At 42.1% G+C, this 22,099-nt stretch overlaps 1 protein-coding gene across 4 annotated transcripts in view; it reads left to right on the forward strand.

Moving 5' to 3' along the window:
• LUZP1 (leucine zipper protein 1) overlaps window positions 1–22,099 on the forward strand; it is a 181,888-nt gene that overhangs the window by 103,163 nt on the left and 56,626 nt on the right. For all 4 annotated transcript variants that reach the window (XM_063954183.1, XM_063954182.1, XM_063954181.1 and 1 more), the window contains one exon: window positions 2,060–2,144. The gene's annotated coding sequence lies outside the window, so the exon portion shown is untranslated. The remainder of the gene's footprint in view (window positions 1–2,059; window positions 2,145–22,099) is intronic.

Below are 22,099 nucleotides of genomic sequence, written 5' to 3' on the forward strand. Positions count from 1 at the left end.
GGTTGAAATCCCGGGATGCTCGTCCCGGGAAATTGTAAGTGTACCCTTTTACACTGACAAAAATCCCGGGATGATGCGCGTACACGTGCAATATCCCGGGATAAAATTGTCAGTGTAAAAAAGGTATAAAGCGACTTTGCGTTGAGAAAAGCGCTATATAAAGAAAATTATTATCAGTTTATAGAGAACATGCTGCAGAATGATTAATCTAACCATATATACACTGTAGTACAAATCTGCATTTCCGCACGTTCTGCATTGCATCCAGATGTTAATATCGGTTAATATTTTGTTTGTTGATGTGTAATTGCATGATGCATCTGTCCTGTATTGGCCTTCAAACGAATGCACAACTATACGGGGGCTATGTGCTGCCATCTAGTGTTGGCCTTGCTGATGGTTTTTCACTCCTTGTTCCTAACATCACTTTAGAAGCAGTTATACATATTTCAAAGTCACTGAGGTTTTCTCTTACAGCCACAATTGCCATAATTATAGCAAAGTAGGGCAGCTCCACATTTTTTCCTTTTACGTAACCTCATTGAACATGTTGGGATCTTAATGCAAAAATACTAAATGTTTCTGTATGATTTAGGTTTGTCACGTTATATCTAACTGTAATAGTATGAACAATATCCTGGAACAATGGTGGGATTGTTTGGGTTTAATTCACTATATGATTTGGTATAGCGAAATAAGGCTTATCACCACAAAGGCCTCAGGCAAACTGTCAAGCACGGTGGTGGTGAATTTGGTTTGTTATACAGCTACAGGACTTGGATGCTTCATATTTGTCACAAAATGCTCTTTACCACTTTATTTTAAAGCAATGTTAGAAAATCTGTCCAGCAGCTGAAGCTCAGAAGATGCAACTTAAGGGATCCTTTGAGCGCAGTGTATAACAAATGTCCTCAAACAGTAATTAACTAATTCAGTGTTGCATGGAGCTTTGGGGCAAATTTTTTAGTATGTTTAATACGCCATTATCATAGCCTCCATGCATGAGCTTTGTTGTCCCTGTGTTTGCGTAGGTTTCTTTACATAGTACAAAATACTGGTAGGGTTAGTTGGTTCTGGCTAAACTAGGTGTCGCTAGGAGTGTGCTGACACTCTCTCCGAGGGGGTGACACCAAAATCGGAGAACTGCTATGCTCTTTTAGTGTCACTGCCATGGATGGCGTCACTGAGCAGCCGTGATGGATGATGCGTGCATGTACACGTCATCCGCTGTGCCAGTAGAGGCTGTATCTATCTAGCTGTTTGGCCTACAGACAGAACAGCATCTTGACCTGTGGTTCAAAGGGAAATGAAAGTAAAAGTTGGTTAAGAGGAAAGATGTCATCCTTCTTTTCTGGTAATGTCTCACATGCTTTAATGAAGGGTCCATCATACATCAATTGGCACATCAGTTAATGGTGACAAGAAGTGGGCACTATAATTGATAATATAACTATGTCCTTCATTTTTATATGAAAATTCTAGTGGTACTCCAATACTTTAAAATTTGTTAGGTTTTGCTTGGATATGTTATTAAAACACTGGGTATGGGATAAAGTGATGTTCATGCTGTTTGCCACTCCCTAGATAAATGTTTGTACATTACTTCTATGCAAGGTTTCTCAAACTGTCCAGGTCATCTATTGCAGACACATTCTGTTGTAATAATTGGTAGGCGTTCAAAAATGGAGGTTCTTCCCGTTTTGTATCTTGTTTTTGTCTCATCCACTTGAGTGTGTGTTTATATTGTAAAAGAGTGGTGCATACGTAGCCTCTATTTTCAACAAATTATTTATGTAAATAATATACATTTTAGACTCTCCGATGTATTCCTTTTTGTGTATGCTATAGAGGCATCTTAATTTTTGCATTGCAAGTTTATGTTGCCAAATGAGTGAATAGATTTGTTCAGTTATGTCGCCCTGTTCTTCTCCTCCCTGGAAGACCCTGGCCTTGCTACTGCAAGTTTGGACATCTGCATGTTGCTGCATGGCATTGTTTGAATTTGGCCCAAGATCCATTATTCCCCTTTGTTTAACAAATTTACTATATTTTTTTACAGGTAGAGATGCAGAGATCAACTGATGTGTATAAAAGAAGCTTGTGACAGCAGTCTACTCTTATCTGGAATGTATAAAGCTTGACAGGTATGGCCGCTTTCTGATTTCTTTTTTTTCTGCACCAGTATTTGTTTTCTCATGTGAGTTCCTTGGTTACCAGACCTGTTCACAGAGGAAACCATTTCAGAATGATCAAAAGAATATACAGCAAGATTTCTATGACCGTGTTCCAGGCTATGTATGATTCCCCTGGTACACTGGAGGCAGGGGGTGCAAATGTAATTATTACATCCAGGGATTTACTGTCTTCTTTTGCTATTAGTACATAAATACCGGGCAGTTTTATCTTTACACTGCAATTTAGTTCCAGCTCTACATCTGTTTGCACATTTTTAATTTGCCTCCAGCAGTTTTACTAAGGTGCAATATTGCTTCGAGCTGGATGTACTTCTAAATCAATCCCACAGTAAAGATATGAGTTCCGGAAGATAATTGTCTCTTGAGATGAATGCTTCTAAATCAATGAAAATTGAGGTCACTTGTGCAAAAATGTAAATATACTAAACATTCAACATTTTGTCAATAGTCCTTATCCTATTTATTATTTTCCATAGCAATAACTCTTATACAGTATATTACTTTTCTCCCATGGGACTCCACACATTACAAACCTATTTTGTTGATCTACTGAAATGGCATTAACTACAATCACATGGCTGAACAGAGGAATAATAAGCCTGTACCTATAAAAGATTTTCTGTGGATACTGGTAATCTTCTGGTTCATTTTCCCAGAACACTGAAGGCATGTGGGGGTAAAACACTCAGATTTTGAAGAATTGGAGTTTCAGGTTGTCATATGCAGTAGAATGTGACTAGAGGCAAGGGGCTGGATGTAATGCAGTGCAAGACGGCCGAAGCTCTAAGAATCCGGACAAACTCATAAGTTTTTTTTAAAGCAGCAATCATTTACAACGGCAAAACCAACGGTTTTGCCTTGTAAATAAGTGCCGCTAAAAAAAAAAAAAATGAGTTCGGCCGGAATCTCGGAGCTCCGGTTATCTCGCACTGCATTACATACAGCCCAAAGTCTCCAGAAATCTGCTAGAATTATGCTCGTCTGATGCTAGTCTCCATCCCGATAATATAATTATTAATATTATTATTAGATTTATTTATGTAATCTTTTTTTTTTATTAAGCAAATGCATCATTTCAATCGTCACAGTCAATATAAACATTGTACATGGCGATGAGATGAAGTACAACAAATACAACAATACGATGACTGGTTAATCAAATAGACAGACTGTGGAAAGCACATAGCATGCAATGTATGACTGTAAACACAGAAGACATAAGGGAGGTATTCAAATGTTATCGCACCACCGATTTCCAGTGTAAAGTGACGAGAGATAGAGGGGCGATATTCAAATGCCCTCACTTATCGCGCCCATTACAGTCGGGTTTAGGCACGCAAAGCACCTAAACCCGACTAAAATAATGGGCACGATCATGAAAAGTCCTGTCTGGGCACCCAAACGGGTCTCCTTACGTGCATTTCAGCTCGCTACCCCCGGGGGTAGCGAACTGAAATTAACTTGTTGCGCCCTTCCGCAGCCACATTAGAATAGCTGCAGGTGGGCGCGATCGCGGGAGGGAACACTTGAATCTGCCCCAAGAAATAAAACATCAGCTCTATAGTACTTGTAGTAGAGCGATGCAATGCTCCCAACAGCTATTTTCTAATTTTTCCAAACCATGGCCCAGATTTATCAAGCCTTGGAGAGTGATAAATTGCATGGTGATAAAGTACCAACCAATCCGCTCCTAACTGTCATTTTTCAAACACAGCCTGTAACATGGCAGATAGGAGCTGGTTGGCTGGTACTTTATCACCGTGCTATTTATCATTCTCCAATGCTTGATAAATGGGGGTCCATGTGTGAATTAGACGTCACTGCCTTACAGCAGCTTGTGCCTACAGAATTGACTACAGTTTAGTGCAATACAACCTAAACAATAACCACGTGTATCCTGAATATGAGCTGTGTATTATTATAATAAAACATAATATACAAAACCGAGTATAAAAGGCATGAGTGTAAGAGTCGTGAATGGATATTGAAAATGCAAGTAAGTAGTATAAGTAAAATCCATCATTGTAAGCCGAACCCCATCAAATTATACTTTAACAATCAATAAACAATGGCGAATAGACAACATGGAAATGGGATTTAAAGCCCATTAGAGTGAGTGAGGTAACAGGTCTGTAAGATAACGGTGCTTAAGATGCCTTAAAACAAAAAGAATATTCTAATAGGGAGTGGACCGCAAGGTATAACTAGATAACACATCATGAAAGTGTCAATGCCTAGAAGTCTTCAAAACCAAAGTGGTATGATGGCAAACCAATTTATAAAATTGCCTATAAGATCCTCAAATAGAAATTGGTCAAACAAGCAAAAAGTATGTCAATATCTGAAAGATAGTAATCATCAATTGCCATAGTCGGGCCAGTGAGTATAAAATGATTTAGTAGAGAAGAGACAATAGGGTAGAAATAAATAACCTATTGCTTATGTGACAGCACCTAGAAGGCCTTGAAACAAAGTTGGTATATACACAGGGAGGCGCTGAGTTAGAAAGCTACAGACAGCAAAGAAGGCTAAACACTGCTGTGTAACATAATTAGAGAAATCTTGGTAGACCAGTACAGTATTGGAAATCAAAGTGAAAGAACAAATTTTAAAATAAGCCTTGGCAGTATTGTATTGGGCCCAGTTATCAGATACGTGCCAAAGGGTATCGAGAGCACCCATTTTATCATGGCACAAGCCAGGAGCATTGTTAGGTTGGGAGACTTGTCTACCTGCTACTATATCCTGGGCAAATAAAAATTCAGTTCCACTGAAAGTAAATAGTTGTGTCTCTACAAGCAATCCCGGGGAGCCCAGTACACTAAAATGGTGTTGGTTACGCGGACATTTGGGAAGGTCAACCTCCTTATGTATCAAGAAGAGCCTGAGTGACAGCTTCTGCAAGCTCAGTCACAGATTGAGAATAATTAGAAGCATTCTCAGACCAGACATTAATGAAACCCTGACAACTTGGGTATGAGAGGAGGGGCCAAAAAACAATATTAACATATTACTGTATGTGAAATATAAGCGGGCCACTAAGTGTCCGAAGCGGCTAGGGAACATACAGAGTTTAACAGTGTCAAATGGGGAAGGGATTGTTATCACTAAAGTCAAATGCAGGACTTATTTAAGAACAATAAATGAATACTCAGTAGTATGTATAAATGTGCAACAGAAAAATACACAGGGACAATAGTATGAAAAACACAAAAAAAACAAGCCTATTCCAGTGTTTCAGGGGAGTAGGTCCTCCCAGCAGTGCAGATGAGTCACTCAAGAGGAGTAAAAGTCCAGGCAGACAGAGGGGTTCATTTCCCAGCCAGCGTCAGTAGGACAGGCAGGACACAGGTTCCTAAAGGCAATTGCTGGCAAGAGGCGGAGAGTCAGATTCCACCAGGGGACCCTCCGGAGTTGCAGCCGCGGAGACGGCAGAGCACCCCCACGCAGCAAGGTAGGAGTCCAGAGGCTAAGATCCGAACCACAGAGGCGTCCACAGACACTGCCTAAGCTACAATCAGCTAAGAGCTGGAGGACACAAAAGTTCAGCCAAACCAAAAGGCTTCCGCAAAGGCTGCAAAGCACGGTAGAAAGGGCAGCTACCACACCACCTCAGCGACAGGAATCCAGATCAAGGGCAAATTGAGTCGCTCCTCACTATCTGGCATCTTGGAGCCCTTTTCCAAGCCGGAGCAACAACCAATGATCTTGTCAAGGTGGGCAGGCACTCCAGTGGAGGCAAGTCGGCTTCACCGGCCAAGCAGCCACTGGCTCAAAGTGGTAAGTCGTAGTTCTGCGAGTGTTGGCAGCAGGTGAGTAGGAAATGTGAGCCACAGCACACGTCCGCATTACCCCCAGATGACAGGTACACCAATGAAGCTGATCCCACAGATCATGTGGCCAGGGACTCGGGGGAGTTAGCACTCCAGGCGTATCCGGAATGACTTATTTGTTTTAATGTGAAACATACACGTCATCAGATGTATTAGCTTGCCACTTGCAAACTTGCTGGAAATGCGCCAGAAAAGCTTGCAAAATAAAAGAGGACCTGCTGCCTGGTGAGATTGCTTGAACTGCATGCCTTTTATGCATTTATGTTCCACCAGTACATAATAAAAATCCATGTTAAACATATGCATTTCTTTACCAATACTCAATTAAGGAACCCCAAAATATCTTGATCAGCTAGAATTATTTAATGACTGTTATTTATTATTGGCCCAATAATGTTAAACAATGAGAACATTTTTAATTAAGAAAGCACTAATATATAATATTTTTATGTTGAAAAGTCATAATTTATTAATGATAGAAGTACATCAACCCATCCACATGTTTGTAATATATTTTGGTTTTGTTTTGAATGAATATAGCCCCAGTTAACATATGCATAATTATCTAATTTTATGATTTAAAAAACAAAACAAAACATTATTGCCTAAATTATGAACTCTTTAATTATGACTCATCAATATATTAGTTTTGGGGCCCTTAGTTAAGTACTAGTTAGTCTCAAAGTAATACATATGTATAATTTAATGTTGCTCTTTATTATGTTCTGTCTAAATAGTTCTCTAAAATGCATGAAGTTTGCGCAATCTGTTTCTGGAGCATTCTCATAGAGTTTGTCCTTTCTTACCTGCCACAAAACGCTAAAACTCTCTATTTTTGGCAGATTTCAACAGTTATGTTTTTATTATTATTATTATTATTATTATTATTAATAATAATAATAATAATAATAATCACTGCTGCATATAAGAAAACACATGGTTTTGTTCAGTGTTTCTTCAGACATAATTATTTACAGTATGCCAAGTGTCGTGATTTCGATAACAATTTGTCACCTGACACATTATGTAGTGAGAAACCATATCCATCCCCACCACAGATTAATATTGCAAAGGGTACTTTGAGTTATAGGAGGGCATCAATTAGTAGCTGGATGGTTGGTACTTTTATTTCTGTCCACTTTATATCTCTCCAGGGCTTAGTACATAGGGCCTAATTCAAACTTGATTGTAGCAGCAAATTTGTTATCAGATGTGCAAAACCATGTGCACTGCAGGGGGTCCGATATAACATGAACAGAGAGAGTTAGATTTGGGTGGGTTATATTGTTTCTGTGCAGGGTAAATACTGGCTGCTTTATTTTTACACTGCAATTTAGATTTCAGTTTGAACACACCCCACCCAAATCTAACTCTCTCTGCACATGTTATATCTGCCTTCCATGCAGTGCACATGGGCCCTCATTCCGAGTTGTTCGCTCGTTGCCGAGTTTCGTTATATTGCGATTAGTCGCTTACTGCGCATGCGCAAGGTTCGCAGAGCACATGCACTTAGTTATTTTACTCAAAAGTTAGGTATTTTACTCACGGCATAACGAGGATTTTTCATCGTTCTGGTGATCGGAGTGTGATTGACAGGAAGTGGGTGTTTCTGGGCGGAAACTGGTCGTTTTATGGGAGTGTGCGGAAAAAACGCTGGCGTTTCTGGGAAAAACGCGGGAGTGTCTGAAGAAACGGGGGAGTGTCTGGGCGAACGCTGGGTGTGTTTGTGACGTCAAACCAGGAACGAAACTGACTGAACTGATCGCAATGGCTGAGTAAGTCTGGAGCTACTCAGAAACTGCTAAGAATTTTCTATTCGCAAATCTGCTAATCTTTCGTTCGCAATTCTGCTATGCTAAAATACACTTCCAGAGGGCGGCGGCTTAGCGTGTGCAATGCTGCTAAAAGCAGCTAGCGAGCGAACAACTCGGAATGAGGGCCATGGTTTTGCCCAACTGCTAACAAATTTGTTGCTACGATCAGGTCTGAATTACCCCCATAGACCCCATATCTGCTGGAAGAGTAACACCAGTAGGAGTGTCGGTAACAGTGGGTTACTTACAGTAAGAAGAATTCTAAAGCAACTCTGGAAACCATCCCCACCATAGATTGTATGGCAGGATAAGCCCATCCTGTAATAAGTAGTATACCCTAAGCACTAGTGGAAGGATGTGGATCATCAAATCGACAGTGTATAAGTCGACAATGTTTAGGTCGACCACTATAGGACAACAGTCGCTAGGTCGACAGGTCAAAAGGTTGACATCATTTATTTTTATTTTTTGTGTCGTTATCTGCGTACAGTGACTGGGAAGCCGAATTAGTGCACCGTGTCCCCTCGCGTGGCTCACTTCACCCTGCCATGCTTCGGGCAAGGTGCCTCGCTCTGCTACCGCTTTGCTCAGCACGGATTACCATTCCAGTCGTAGTCCACGTGGATCGTTAAGTATGAAAAAGTTAAAAAAAAAAGAAAAAAAAAGTGAAAAACTCGTGTCGACCTTTTGTCCTGTCGACCTAGTGACTGTCGACCTATAGTTGTCGATCTTCAGACCGGATCCCCTAGTGGAAATCTAGGTCCACTTGCACAAATTGGGAACAAAAAACTACAATAAGCACCACAGTGATCAGCATTGTTGCACTATCATACAATTACTGCAGTCAAAACTCTTTTTTAGGTTGAGACTTTCTGACTGTAGCAATAGCAATGTGGGTCCTTTCGATTGTGTGCTTGTTGATCTTTTTTTTTAACTTGCTGAAACACTTATATTCAGCAAAAATTTTCACTGCTAATAAATGTTATCTCTTTGAGGATGGTGGCACTGTCTGTAACCCTGATGGTGTAGAGTGAAGCAATACTCCCCATTTCTATCAGGTTTAGAGACTTTTCCACCCTTTTATAGGAACCCAAGTGTGGAAGAATTATATCTGTTTCAAGTATCCCTTCAGGCAAACTGAATTGGAGCTGTGACATCCATGGAGAAGAAGAGTAGGTGGACGTGAAGGACAGCTGGACTTCTCTTACTTGTCTGGGCACATAGCAAACTTGCAGCTAGGCATTGTCAACCATTGGCATGGAGGAATAGCTTTAATTTTCAGTGCAATGTAATCTGCTTGTCAAGAAAGAACTTTAGCCAGTAAAGCATTGCATAACTAAGAATTGTTGTAGTTGATGTGTTTTAGGGCAGTATCCAATTAGATGCGGTGATATACCGCAGAGTAATAACAGGCATTATAGCCTGATAATGCTATCGAGCTATACAATAATACCTTTTTTACTGTGTGGTAAATTACCCGTTGTCGGACGATAACACATGGGATCCATGATAAGATCACGGACCCATGTGTTACCATCTGATAACTGGTCTCCTGGAGCTGGTTATCGGAGATTTTGCTTCGCATGCTCCATAATTCCTGATAAGGGCTAGTTTACAGGGCTAATTGGATAGCCCCAGGGGAATCTTTTAACTGCGGTAACTCACCGCAGCTAATAGGAAACCGCCCTCAGAGTCTTTGACCACCGATTCAAACACAGAAGAAAGATTACCACCGCTTAATCTTTCACATCTCAGTTTTGAGCAATGTTGATGGAAATGGTGCTCCTCTTTGTCCAAATATGTCCCCCAGTAAAAAGAGAAAAAACAGATCATGGTGTAGACCAGGGGTGGCCAACCAGTCAGAGGCAAAGAGCCAGAAAAGATCTGTAGTCAAGAACCACTATCATAGTTGTCACAAAGCCGCACACCTTTCGGTATGACGTTTGTAGGAGTATGACCTCATATCATAACCCCGTTTTTTGTCGTGTTGTACAGTGCCACATACATATAATGCCCAAGTACAGTACATATAAAAACACAAAAAAATGGGTGCCCCCACAGTGCCAGATACACATATGTCCCCACAGTGCCAGATACATATATGTCCCCAGTGCAGATACATATGTCCCCACAATGCCTGCTATGCCCCCAGTGCTAGATACACATGTCCCCACAGTGTCTGCTATGCCCCACAGTGCCAGCTATGCCCCCAGTGCAGATACATATGTCCCCACAGTGCCAGCTATGCCCCCAGTGCTAGATACACATGTCCTCACACTGTGCCATCTATGCCCCCAGTGCCAGATACACATGTCCCCACAGTGCTAGCTATGCCCCCAGTGCCAGATACACATGTCCCCACAGTGCCAGCTATGCTCCCAGTGCAGATACACATGTCCCCACAGTGCCAGATATGCCCCCAGTGCTAGATACACATGTCCCCACACTGTGCCAGCTATGCCCCCGTGCCAGATACACATGTCCCCACAGTGCCAGCAATACCCCCTGTGCCAGATATGCCCCCAGTGCAGATACACATGTCCCCACAGTGCCTGCTATGCCCCCAGTGCAGATACACATGTCCCCACAGTGCCTGCTATGCCCCCAGTGCAGATACACATGTCCCCACAGTGCCTGCTATGCCCCCAGTGCAGATACACATGTCCCCACAGTGCCTGCTATGCCCACAGTGCTCTCCCCCCCTCCTCCTCCTGCGCTGCTGCTGCTCACTCTCCGGCGGCGGTGTCTCTCTTGAATTAGGCATCGGTCCGTGAGCCAATCAAAGCTCGCGGTCCGGCAGCCAATTAGGAGCCTTAGCTGCCGGTCCGTGAGCTCTGATTGGCTCACGGGCCAGGGCCGAATGAAGAGAGACACTGCCGCCGGAGAGGCGTGCGTGGGTCTCTGGCTGGGGGCAGCGGTGGCCAGAAGCTGACCGAGCCACATGCGGCGGATGAAAGAGCCGCATGCGGCTCGAGAGCCACGGGTTGGCCACCATCGACATTTATGAGGAATGTCGATGGAAATAGCGCTCTTCTTGGTCCAAAAATGTCCCTCAGTAAAAAAAGAGATAAAACAGATCATGGTGTAGACTGTTTAAATGTAGCAATCTTATAGAATAGGATACATAGTAGGGGAATGTGGATGGAATACCTCTTTACCTCTTTTGGTGATATAATTACCTTGGATGTTACCCCAAAATGAAATGAGGTGAATACAGCAAGGGTAGTGAAAAAGGATGAGGTTAAAACAAGCGAAAGATCTTTCCACAACCAGTGGAGCATATGGATATTCCAAGGCAGAAAGCAGATTCTTAACCCTCTTTATTAAGGAATTCAGTTTCATGGCTACACACGATTATATAAAAAGAAATATAGGGGGCGTCTGGGTCGCAGCATCTGCGTGTAATGTCCAGACCACGCCCCACCCCCAATGGCATTCTAAAGCCGTTGGCACGCCTCCTCCTGCCCCGTGACCGCCTCTGCTATTAATCAGGCAGAGGCGATCGCACCAGTGAGACGCTTTTGCGGCTTACTGTGCGTGCGCACAACGCTTAGGGCTTCAGAATGCGATTGCTGCCAGTGCAGCGATCGGCTCTGAATTCGGCCCACATATTGCATAGTGTGATACTGTTTTTTTTTTTTTTTTAAATTTAATAAAACTTACACTTTAAAAAAACTTTGATAAACACTTTGAAAAAACAGACATAGAAAGAACAAGGGAAAATCCCAGTGGTTAGAAACGCCTACCAGATGGTTATATCTCTGAGTGTAACTCAGACCAGCAGTTGATTAGAGTCCAGGTTCACTCCAACAAGCAGATCCAAAAGGTACACAGGCATAATTGTGTAAGCGTGATCCACACTGGGTTCCCTCAGTAGACGACGCGTATCGGTTTCCCTCCTTCAGGCCACGGTTGTCCCTTGTTCTTTCTATGTCAGTTTTTTCAAAGTGTTTAAAAAAAACTTTGATAAAGTGTGTGTGTGTTTTATTAAATTGAATAAATTGAAAAAAAGTATCACACTATGCGATATATGTTTCTTTTTATGTAATCATGTGGAGCCTTGAAACGGAATTCCTTAATAAAGAGACAGAAGAATCTGCTGTCTGCCTTGGAATAGCCATATGCTCTTAACCACATTTATTTGGGGGTATATTTAAAGGTAACCTTATAACCACAGGGGGTGTGTTCGTTTGGACATCTGGTTGTCACTTGTTTTAACCTTATCCTTTTTATTACCTCCATCCACATTCTCCTACTATGTATACTATTCTATAAGTTTGCTACATTTAAACAGTCTACACCATGATCTGTTTTATCTCTTTTTTTACTGAGGGACATTTTTGGACCAAGAAGAGCGCTATTTCCATCGACATTCCTCATAAATGTTTTGTGTACTGAAAGAATGGTGATATATTCCCCTCTTTGGGGGCTGCACCATTTACTTTGTCTAAGAGCGCTATATTAAGTATTTGTATCTTTATTGTACATCTCAGTTTTAATTATTTTGTTTATGAAAACTCTCCACATTAATATGTCTGAACGGCTTTGGTTTTTTGGGTTTACCCTACCATGTATAAATGGTACCATTTTTACCAGACCTTTTACTAAAACGTACTGAAATAGGGTTAGCTAGATACAGAATGCTTGTAATTACTCATCATTAGCTGCCCAGAGTCGGGAACTATCGCACCACCTAAAATCTGGTCAAGAACTATCACATTGTGTGGTGGTCAGCAGTATGTAGCTACGAACTGGTTCTGCGCCTTTTGTTATTGGTTGCCTGGAGCCAGGAACTGGCACTGTGTCTGTGTTGTGAATATGAATACCTATAGCTACTGTATAGTTGATATTGTGCTAACCTTTGGACAGGACAATCTTTACCTTCTGTTTCATATCAATAAGTGTAATTTACAGTTCTGTGTTATATGTTAGTGATAAATATAATAATAATAATAATAATGCTGCTGCAGACTCTGGCACCAGCTGAAGTGGAGTAGGTCATCTAATACATATGTTGCAATATTTAAGTACATATTAGCATTGTAAATTGGAAGTGAGCTCTTTTGAAATTGGCCAAATCAATATGTGTAAACTTGTGTCACGCCCATGCTCTGACAGCAAAAATGTTCAAATAAGAATTTAGGTGTGCCTATGCCTGCAGGACCATACAGGTCAGTTGTGCTCCAAGAGATATTTTTCTGTGGGTGAGGTAAGCTAAGCCTAGTGTAATATGCACCCACCCAACTAGCCTGTCCTGATGTTTTACATAACTATCTGATTTAAATTGTAGTTTGGGCCTAATTCAGACCTGATCGTAGCAGCAAATTTGTTAGCACATGGGCAAAACCATGTGCACTGCAGGGGGGGGGGGGTTGATATAGCACGTGCATAGAGTTAGATTTGGTTGGGGTGTGTTTAAGACTGAAATCTAAATTGCAGTGTAAAAATAAAGCAGCCAGTATTTACCCTGCACAGAAACAATATAACCCACCCTAATCTAACTCTCTCTGCACATGTTATATCTGCCCCCCTTCCCTGCTGTGCACATGGTTTTGACCATCTGCTAACAAATTTGCTGCTGCAATCAGGTCTGAATTAGGCCCTTTGTTAGAATGTCAAGAAGTCAATCTATTCTTTCATCTGTGTAGTGATTGTAAGTGAAGTAGAGATTGAACTATTAGTGGCTGTGCTAGAGAAGTGCTAGCATGTGTAATCTTATAAATACAGGCGCTTATACAGAGCCATTGAACTCTATTGTTTAAATGACCATAAAAAATGACACAAGTTGTGAATTAAGATCTTTTGCAGGGATCTGAACTGTTTTAAACCAGTAATTATTCCCAAATTGTATTTGCAGTGCTCAACTTAACGGGTTGATGTGTGCTGAGTGATCTATCACAGACCGCTCAGCACACATCTCTCCCCCCGATAAGCACTCAGCGTGATGTGTGCTGAGCGGAGGGGGATGGCGCTCACTTCACACAGCGGTGAAGTGAGCGACCTGACTAGATTGTGCCTGCATTCAGGCCAATCTAGTATTAGCGATAGCGAAGCGCGGGTCCACGCATCGCTATCTCTATGTGGCATACTCCCGGATTGATGTATGCTTCTTTTCTAAGCAATCTAGTCAGATTGCTTAGAATTGAAGCGAAAATCGCTCCGTGTGTACCCCCTTAATCTTGTACTACATCTCCTAGACTAATTAAGAATCACATTTTAAATTTCTTTAGATAAACAAAATTAACATCTTTGAAAGTTTTTATTTGCTAGATTTGTATCTTTTTTTCGATCTAAAGAGGATATTCAGTTAGCCACGGTAATTTACAGCAGCTAATTGACCCCTCCAAGGTTATACAGTTCTCCTTGATGGAAGCACTGATTGCGGATGTTTTTTCACCTGCCTGAGGCAGGTGAGAAAAAAATCCCTTATAAATTGCCCCATTTTCACCATAGCGGCTACAAAAACACATCTACAAACTACGTGTTTCATTTTCCCTAAATGTGCTAGCTGTATTTAATTTATTTTATTATTTATTTATTAACAGTTTCTTATATAGCGCAGCAAATTCCGTTGCGCTTTACAATTTGAAATAACAATAACAAACTGGGTGATAACAGTCATAGAGGTAGGAAGGCCCTGCTCGCAAGCTATTTAATGTCAGTCTTTTAGAATTAACCACATTTAAAGCATTTCTATCCTTTTTTTGAGTTTGTAATTTGTGCTCTTCAGTGACTGGATATGCTTTGTGCTTTTGACTAAGAGTTAAAAAAGAAAACTATTACAGGTTGAGTATCCCATATCCAAATATTCCGAAATACGGACTTTTTTGAGTGAGACTGAGATAGTGAAACCTTTGTTTTTTGATGGCTCAGTGTACACAAACTTTGTTTAATACTCAAAGTTATTAAAAATATTGTATTAAATGAACTTCAGACTGTGTGTATAAGGTGTATATGAAACATAAATGAATTGTGTGAATGTAGACACACTTTGTTTAATGCACAAAGTTATAAAAAATATTGGCAAAAATGACCTTCAGGCTGTGTGTATAAGGTGTATATGAAACATAAATGCATTCTGTGCTTAGATTTAGGTCCCATCACCATAATATCTCGTTATGGTATGCAATTATTCCAAAATACAGAAAGATCCGATATCCAAAATTCCTCTGGTCCCAAGCATTTTGGATAAGGGATACTCAACCTGTACTGCCATTTTATTGGCATTTAGCCACCAGGTAGAATTGTCCCATCAATGTCAATGAATTTTTTTTTCTTTGACAAAAATATACGATTGAGTCACATTATTCTGACCACCTGCTAATAGCCAGAGTAACCGCTGTGTGCAGCATGGACAGCAGCTAGACAGACTGAACTGTCATTTTAGACACACGTCTGGTAGCCCCCAGGTTCATTTTGACAGTGAGCTGCTCCACTGTAGAGTGTCAGTTGGCCCTCACACAACTTGGTAGCCGACGTTCACCTCTTACATCAATGGCACGTGGTGCTCCACAGTTTCCATGCCCGTCGGTTATTCGCAAAGGTGCCATTTGTCCACTCACAATACACCTTCACCACAGCAGCACGCTAACAGTTCACAAACTGCGCTGTTTCAGAAATACTGCTACCCCTGGCCTGAAAGCAGATAATCATCCCTTGTACACATGACAGCACTGAGTGATATGTGCGCAGACGGCCTATCGCACACCTTATATACCCACCAAGCCAGCGCACGACACGTGATGGATTTCATGGGCTGTGCGCTGCTGACGTCAAATTTACGAGGTGGTCATGATAGTGTGACTCGACTGTATTACGTAAATACAATAGTTGTTCTTGGTGCATAACAATTTACGGGCCATATTTTACTGAATGTTTATAGTAAGAAAACCAAAAAGTATCATATAAATAATTAGGATTTGCTTTCTTTTTAAGATATTTTAAATTTGATATGCTTCATTATGCAAACACAAAATTAATATGTTCATGTAAAACTTTATAATTAGTGTCCATTTAATGTTGAATTATTCTTATTCTCACAATATCCTTATTCTCACAAAGGGGTATGTTTCTCCTTCCAGCTAGCTGCAGACTAATGTAGAAAAAAACTTCCTTTAAAATTGCAAGCCTTGAGAATTCATTATACCTACTGCAAATTACAGGTTTGTTGAGCAATCAGAAATCTGTGCTCTGAAATACATGCACAGAGAACTGCATTTACTGAATCAGCAATTACTTGACACACCAAGCCTTGTCTGTTTAAAATGGTGCAGGGAGAGAAAAAAAAAGGGGGTGGTATGAAATGTCGACTCGACAATCAGAAAGACGGCGTGGACATGCAAAATTTCAATATTCACAAATGGCGACATTCTGGTGTCGACATCATGCATGACATACAGGTTTTTGCTTATTTTTGTCGAACCCTAAAAATAACACAAACATGTACTGTCTACATTTTGTGCTGTTCACATGTTAACATTCTAGGTGAGATTCAAAACTTATCCTGCTGGCAACCACTAGATGGCGCTCAAACAGACCTATTCAATTGTAGCTCAATTTGGGTGCGATGGATGCGAGCGTCTGCATTTCAGCTCGCATCCCCCCAGGATGGCGAGCTGAAATGTGCAAAAAGTGTCCCGTTTGGGGGCCGAACGCCACGTTACATGATAGCACCCAGCACTTTGGTCGGGTTTAGATGCTTTACAAGGCTAAACCCGTCCTCTATGTGTGCGATCACGGGACTCAATTGAATATCGCCCTCGCAATTGCCCGTCACGATAACCAATTTAATTCTGCCCTCTGTTGAAATTCTGGGGTCCTTCCTTGGACCATTCTTGGTAGGTACTAACCACTGCATACTGGAAACACCACCACAAAACCTGGAGTTTTGGAGATGCTCTGACTAATGGGCCCTACACATTGGCCGATCCGCCGCCGAGCTGCCCGACGGCGGGGGCGGGCGACGGGCGACGGGCGACCCGGCGGCGGGGGGCGGCAGTGAAGTTACTTCACTCCCCCCGTCACACGGCTCCATAGAAATGCAGGCAAATATGGACAAGATCGTTCATATTGGCCTGCATGCACAGCCGACGGGGCACCAGCGATGAACGAGCGCGGGGCTGCGCATCGTTCATCGCTGGTGCCTCCACACTGCACGATATGAGCGTTATCTCGTTCATTAATGAACGAGATCGTTCATATCGTGCAGTGATGTCGGCCAGTGTGTAGGGCCTATAAGTCATCTAGCCATCCCAATTTGGCCTTTGTCATAGACTCTTAGGGAGTGAGATGTCCTGGAACTACAAGTGAGTGACGCACCGCTATGTAAGCAGTGTCTGGTACAGAAAATGGTCTTATTAGTCCAGTCTGTGCCATTGATATTTACAACTTTAAACAGAACTATCTCTAATTAAAGGTACAGATGATATATCTTGTACTACATCTTTTTATTAGTATTATTTTATTGAATTTGCATTCTCCACCTCGATGTGGTACTGTAAGTTATTCTGTAACCTAAACCACAAAATAAGAACCCTTCTTATACCCATGGTAAAATTACTCACTTTTGATGACTTGTATATTTCTTGGTATGAAAAACTTTATTGATCAATGTATGTATTTTAATAAGGTCTGAACATAGGCACTGTTTCCTCCATGAGTAAATTTAGTTTTTCTAACTTCTTTAGAACTCATCTCTAAAACCACAAACTGTGCTCAGTATACAAAATACAGTTTTAACGGGATGTAGTCAGCATCCTGACAGTCAGGATGCCGACGGTCCCAATACCGACATATTCTGCTGGTAAGTATTAGGGTTAGGCTGTGGGAGGGGGAGGTTAGGGTTATGCTGTGGGAGAGAAGGATAAGAGTTACAGTAATTACCAAAATGTGTCTGTGTTTTGACCATCTGCATCCTGACTGTTGGGATCCTGTACCTAACCCGATTTATCCCCAGGGTTGGTGCAAGGTTTCTAGGTGCCGTAGGCAGAGCTACATAATATCCCCTATTCCACACAGTACCCTTTGCCCAGACCCTGACCTACTGTATGCACTTGATTTCTTTTAAATATTACTACAATTATTTTTTTTTTATTAACAACGTAAATGATAAAAATAGCACTATAAGAATAGCAATAACGTGAACACTTTTTACAGGACATGTTCTTGAAGAAATGCACATGAAAATTATATTCTACTTTACATGCTTTTCTCATGGAAGCCTACCCTATTGCACATTCTTGGCTAAAAGGCTAATATGAGTATAGTTTACCAAATAGTAGGTAGCGGGCAGTGGAGGAGACTCAGTGTTTGCTTGATATGGGCGCATAGCTATAAATAATGTGTATTTGTCCATGTCAAATATAACTTCACTAGTTAAAAGCCTGTCAAAATGACAGACACCAGGGCCGGATTATAGGAGCGGGAAGGTCGCTACTCACACAGGAGCTGCCAGGTTTCTGGAAGTCCTGCTGCTGGGAGCTGGGGCTCTGTCATGCTGAGGGTGTAGCGTTATTTTTATATATATATATATATATATATATATATATATATATATACATACATACAGTGTGTGTGTGTGTGTGTGTGTGTATATGTAGGTATGCATATATATCAGGGGAGGTAGCAGCCTGTATCTATGGTCTTGACAAAGGTCCTGGCAGGGACCGAAACGTTCACCTTGACCCTGTAAACATGGGGGGTAATTCTGAGTTGATCGCAGCAGGAATTTTGTTAGCAGTAGGGCAAAACCATGTGCACTGCAGGGGAGGCAAATATAACGTGTGCAGAGAGAGTTAGATTTAGGTGGGTTATTTTGTTTCTGTGCAGGGTAAATACTGGCTGCTTTATTTTTACACTGCAATTTAGATTGCAGATTGAACACACCCCACCCAAATCTAAGGGTGTGTACACACGGTGAGATATTTTCTTTCGATTTTGACTATATAGTCAAAATCGCAAGAAAAGTTAGTGCAGATCGCAAGGTGAAAGTCACCTTGCGATCCCGATTCGATCCCGATGCACGGTCCCGCCAGGTCGGCATCGCAAGAAAAGATAGACTGTGCAGGCAAGTCAATCCTTGCTAGATCGGTGTACTATCTAGTTCATCTCACATGTCAATGACATCTCACATAAGCCAAAATCTCACATAAGCCAAAATCGTAAGCACACATAGTCCATATCTCAAGAAAAGTTAGTCAAAATCTTTGCTATCTGGGTTCTGGGGAGTTCAAGGGAAATCGCAAGTGAAAATCGGGCATAGCAAGGATCTCACTGTGTGTACACACCGGTGTGTACACACGGTGAGATCCCTGCTGTGTTCGATTTTGACTATGCGATTTCCCTTGAACTCCCCCAGAGCCCAGATAGCACAGATTGTACAGATTTTGACTATCTGTGCTTGAGATTTTGTCTATGTACGATTTTGACTAAGTGCCGATTTTGACTATACTTTGTACTAGATTGTACACTAGATAGTCAAGATTGACTTGCCTGCACAGTCTATCTAGCCTTACGCTACCGACCCCACGGGAGCGCGCATCGGGATCGAATCTGTATCGCAAGCTGCCTAACACCATGAGATATGCACTAACTTTTCATAAGATTTTGACTATATAGTCAAAATCTCACAGATTTATCTCACCGTGTGTACACACCCTATATATACTATATATAGTACAACAGTTGTAAGAGGAGCGCTCAATACCACTTGACCGTTCTCATATACTCCTTTTTTATTAATTTTTTTCAAGACGAAGTTCAGACGGAAATAAGACTGATGGTTCTGGAATAGACCCTCATACCAAATTCACCCAACAATGATTAATCTATTCTTTTTCAGATGGTTTATTACAAATTCATTAAAAATTGAATGAGACTCTTACATTAATCCTGACATTCATGGGTTAGTTGGTAACATATGGGACTCGCTGTCTACCCCAGCCGGGGAGGAGCTCCTTGGACAGCTTGTCCACCCACTATGTCTAAGATTATCACCCAATGCATTTCGTCTAAAAAGACTTCCTCAGGGGTGTTTTCTAATTATAAGACAAAGAACGTCCTAATAGTATTTTGGGGGGAGAGTTCCCGTGAATAGAAATATTAAAATCAAAAGTGACAGCTCCACTGGGAAGTGGACCTGTTTGGGGATAGCTGCCGACTCCCCCAATGACTATTGCATTCTAGGTGGTTTACGTATAGAATTGAGTATTGGCGCAATTTGGTTATTTGTTTCATATATATATATATATATATATATATATATATATATACTGTAATGGGCAGGCTATAATGATGTTGCACAATATACTCCAGTACTGGCATGTGTAAGTTCACCAGTCCGCACACAGCTCTTGCCCAGTTCAGAAGTAGAGGCCACAGGTAGCCACTAGCAGCTGGCAGCTGGCCGGAGGGGTTTGGGCAAGGTCTGTGCAGGGTGTGGGAGGGACAAGCACAGGACCCCGCCTCCACCGACACGCAATGTATATAAGGCTTTTGAGCAGATTATCTGCCTCCTCACCCGCATAATCTGCAGCCCCAGCGCCAACCCCTCCTCCTCACGGTCACTGCACTGCTCACCTACACATGGGTTCACCCTTGCATGCCGCACTGATTCACCTTTCCCCCCCACTGGTAAATGGTCACACATGTCCCCGGTGCCTCCACTCTGAGCGCTGTGGGACAGTCTGGTAGTTCCTGCATCCGTTTCCTGGTTACAGCTGCTACATTTTGCCGAGTACCGGAATGGCAAGTAACCTGGGGTTGCAGCATAGTATATGGAGAAGGGGGTGCAGAGTATGCAGTATATGGCAGAAGCAGTTTATGGAGGAGGGATGTGCCATGTATATAAGGGACACTATTTGGCGGGGTATGAGGGTACAGTGTACATAGAGGGTGTGTGTCCTTGTCCCTCCATTGGCTGCCGACGGCACCACAGAGGTGAGGAGCAGCGTTAGATTAATGTAACCGTAAGTGGAAATAAAACAAAAAGGATAGAAAATCCAGTCTATTAGGAATATGAAAGGTCGTTATAAATGGCAACTGCCACACCAAAAACCTACCCCTACCCCCACTCTCTCTCTCTCTCCCATTAGTCAGCAAGTGTGAAAGTCAGATCAGTGTGTTTACGTAATTAGCAGCAGGCTGTGACATCTCCTGGATTGATCACTATCATTTTCATTTGGTCTGTGTGGCTGTCTCCAGTAGCCACCAGTGTACATAACAGAGGTGAGGAGCAGTTAGCCTTTCTAGCTGTTGTTGAACTACACATACCAACATGCCCTGCTACACTTTTGCTATTTGGCCATGCTAAACCTGTTGCAGGGCATGCTGGGATGTGTAGTTAAACAACAGCTGGAGGGCCACAGGTTCCCCACCCCTGTTATAGAATATTGCGGCAATTAGAAATGATAAAATTATTACATTTACCAAATGACTCTTGCCAAGACACAGGCTCCGATAAGAACTCATGCCAGAGAAAAGAAAGAAACAGAGTGGTAGCCATTGCTACCACTACTTCCAAATGGAGACCTGGAGCACCTAATGTGCATGTGCTGCCTTCTGACTGCATACCTCCTAACATTGCCAGGACTCAGGACACTGTGTGCAGCTGCCGCACCCCAGTATACAGCACTGTGGGGGCATGCCCAGCACTCTCAGAGATCCTGGGCTGCCCCCAGGCTCTCCCTGCGCTCTGAAATGGCATCTATTCATCCTCTGCTCGGCTGATCTCCCCTGATCCCCCGCACACAAGTCACTGTGGCTCACTGCGGCCCATGGATGGGACAGTTGAGAGGTATGCGACTGCAAATGCACCATTACAGGCTGGAAGGAGGGTGGATCCCTATCCAAAATCTAATGCGTAATAACAACCCATAAGGGTTAACATTGGGGGGCCAAGTTACACATTCCAGAGCTTGGTAGATTTTACCATTTAGTAGCCTCCATAGAAACCTATGGTGGCTGCTTTTGCAATTGAAAACAGGGGACAGTTTTCAGTTGCAAAAGCAGCTGCCATAGGTTTCTATTATTCAGACATCACTCATTTTTGTGATAAGCAGACCCATTGGTGCCCTATAGGGCATGGCCCATAGGCAGCTGCCTAATGGTTGTGCCAGCCTGGCCATCACCTCTGTCTTAACCTTTGTATAGATTTCTTACAGAAACCTATGGACCCTTGTAATGTTTCTGACCTGACGGCTCTCTATTTTAGCATTGCTGTGTAAATTTGGAATGTGTGTAAACTTATTTAAATGAAAAA

The sequence above is a fragment of the Pseudophryne corroboree genome, chromosome 2, assembly GCF_028390025.1.
Source record: "Pseudophryne corroboree isolate aPseCor3 chromosome 2, aPseCor3.hap2, whole genome shotgun sequence".
Lineage (NCBI taxonomy): Eukaryota > Metazoa > Chordata > Amphibia > Anura > Myobatrachidae > Pseudophryne > Pseudophryne corroboree.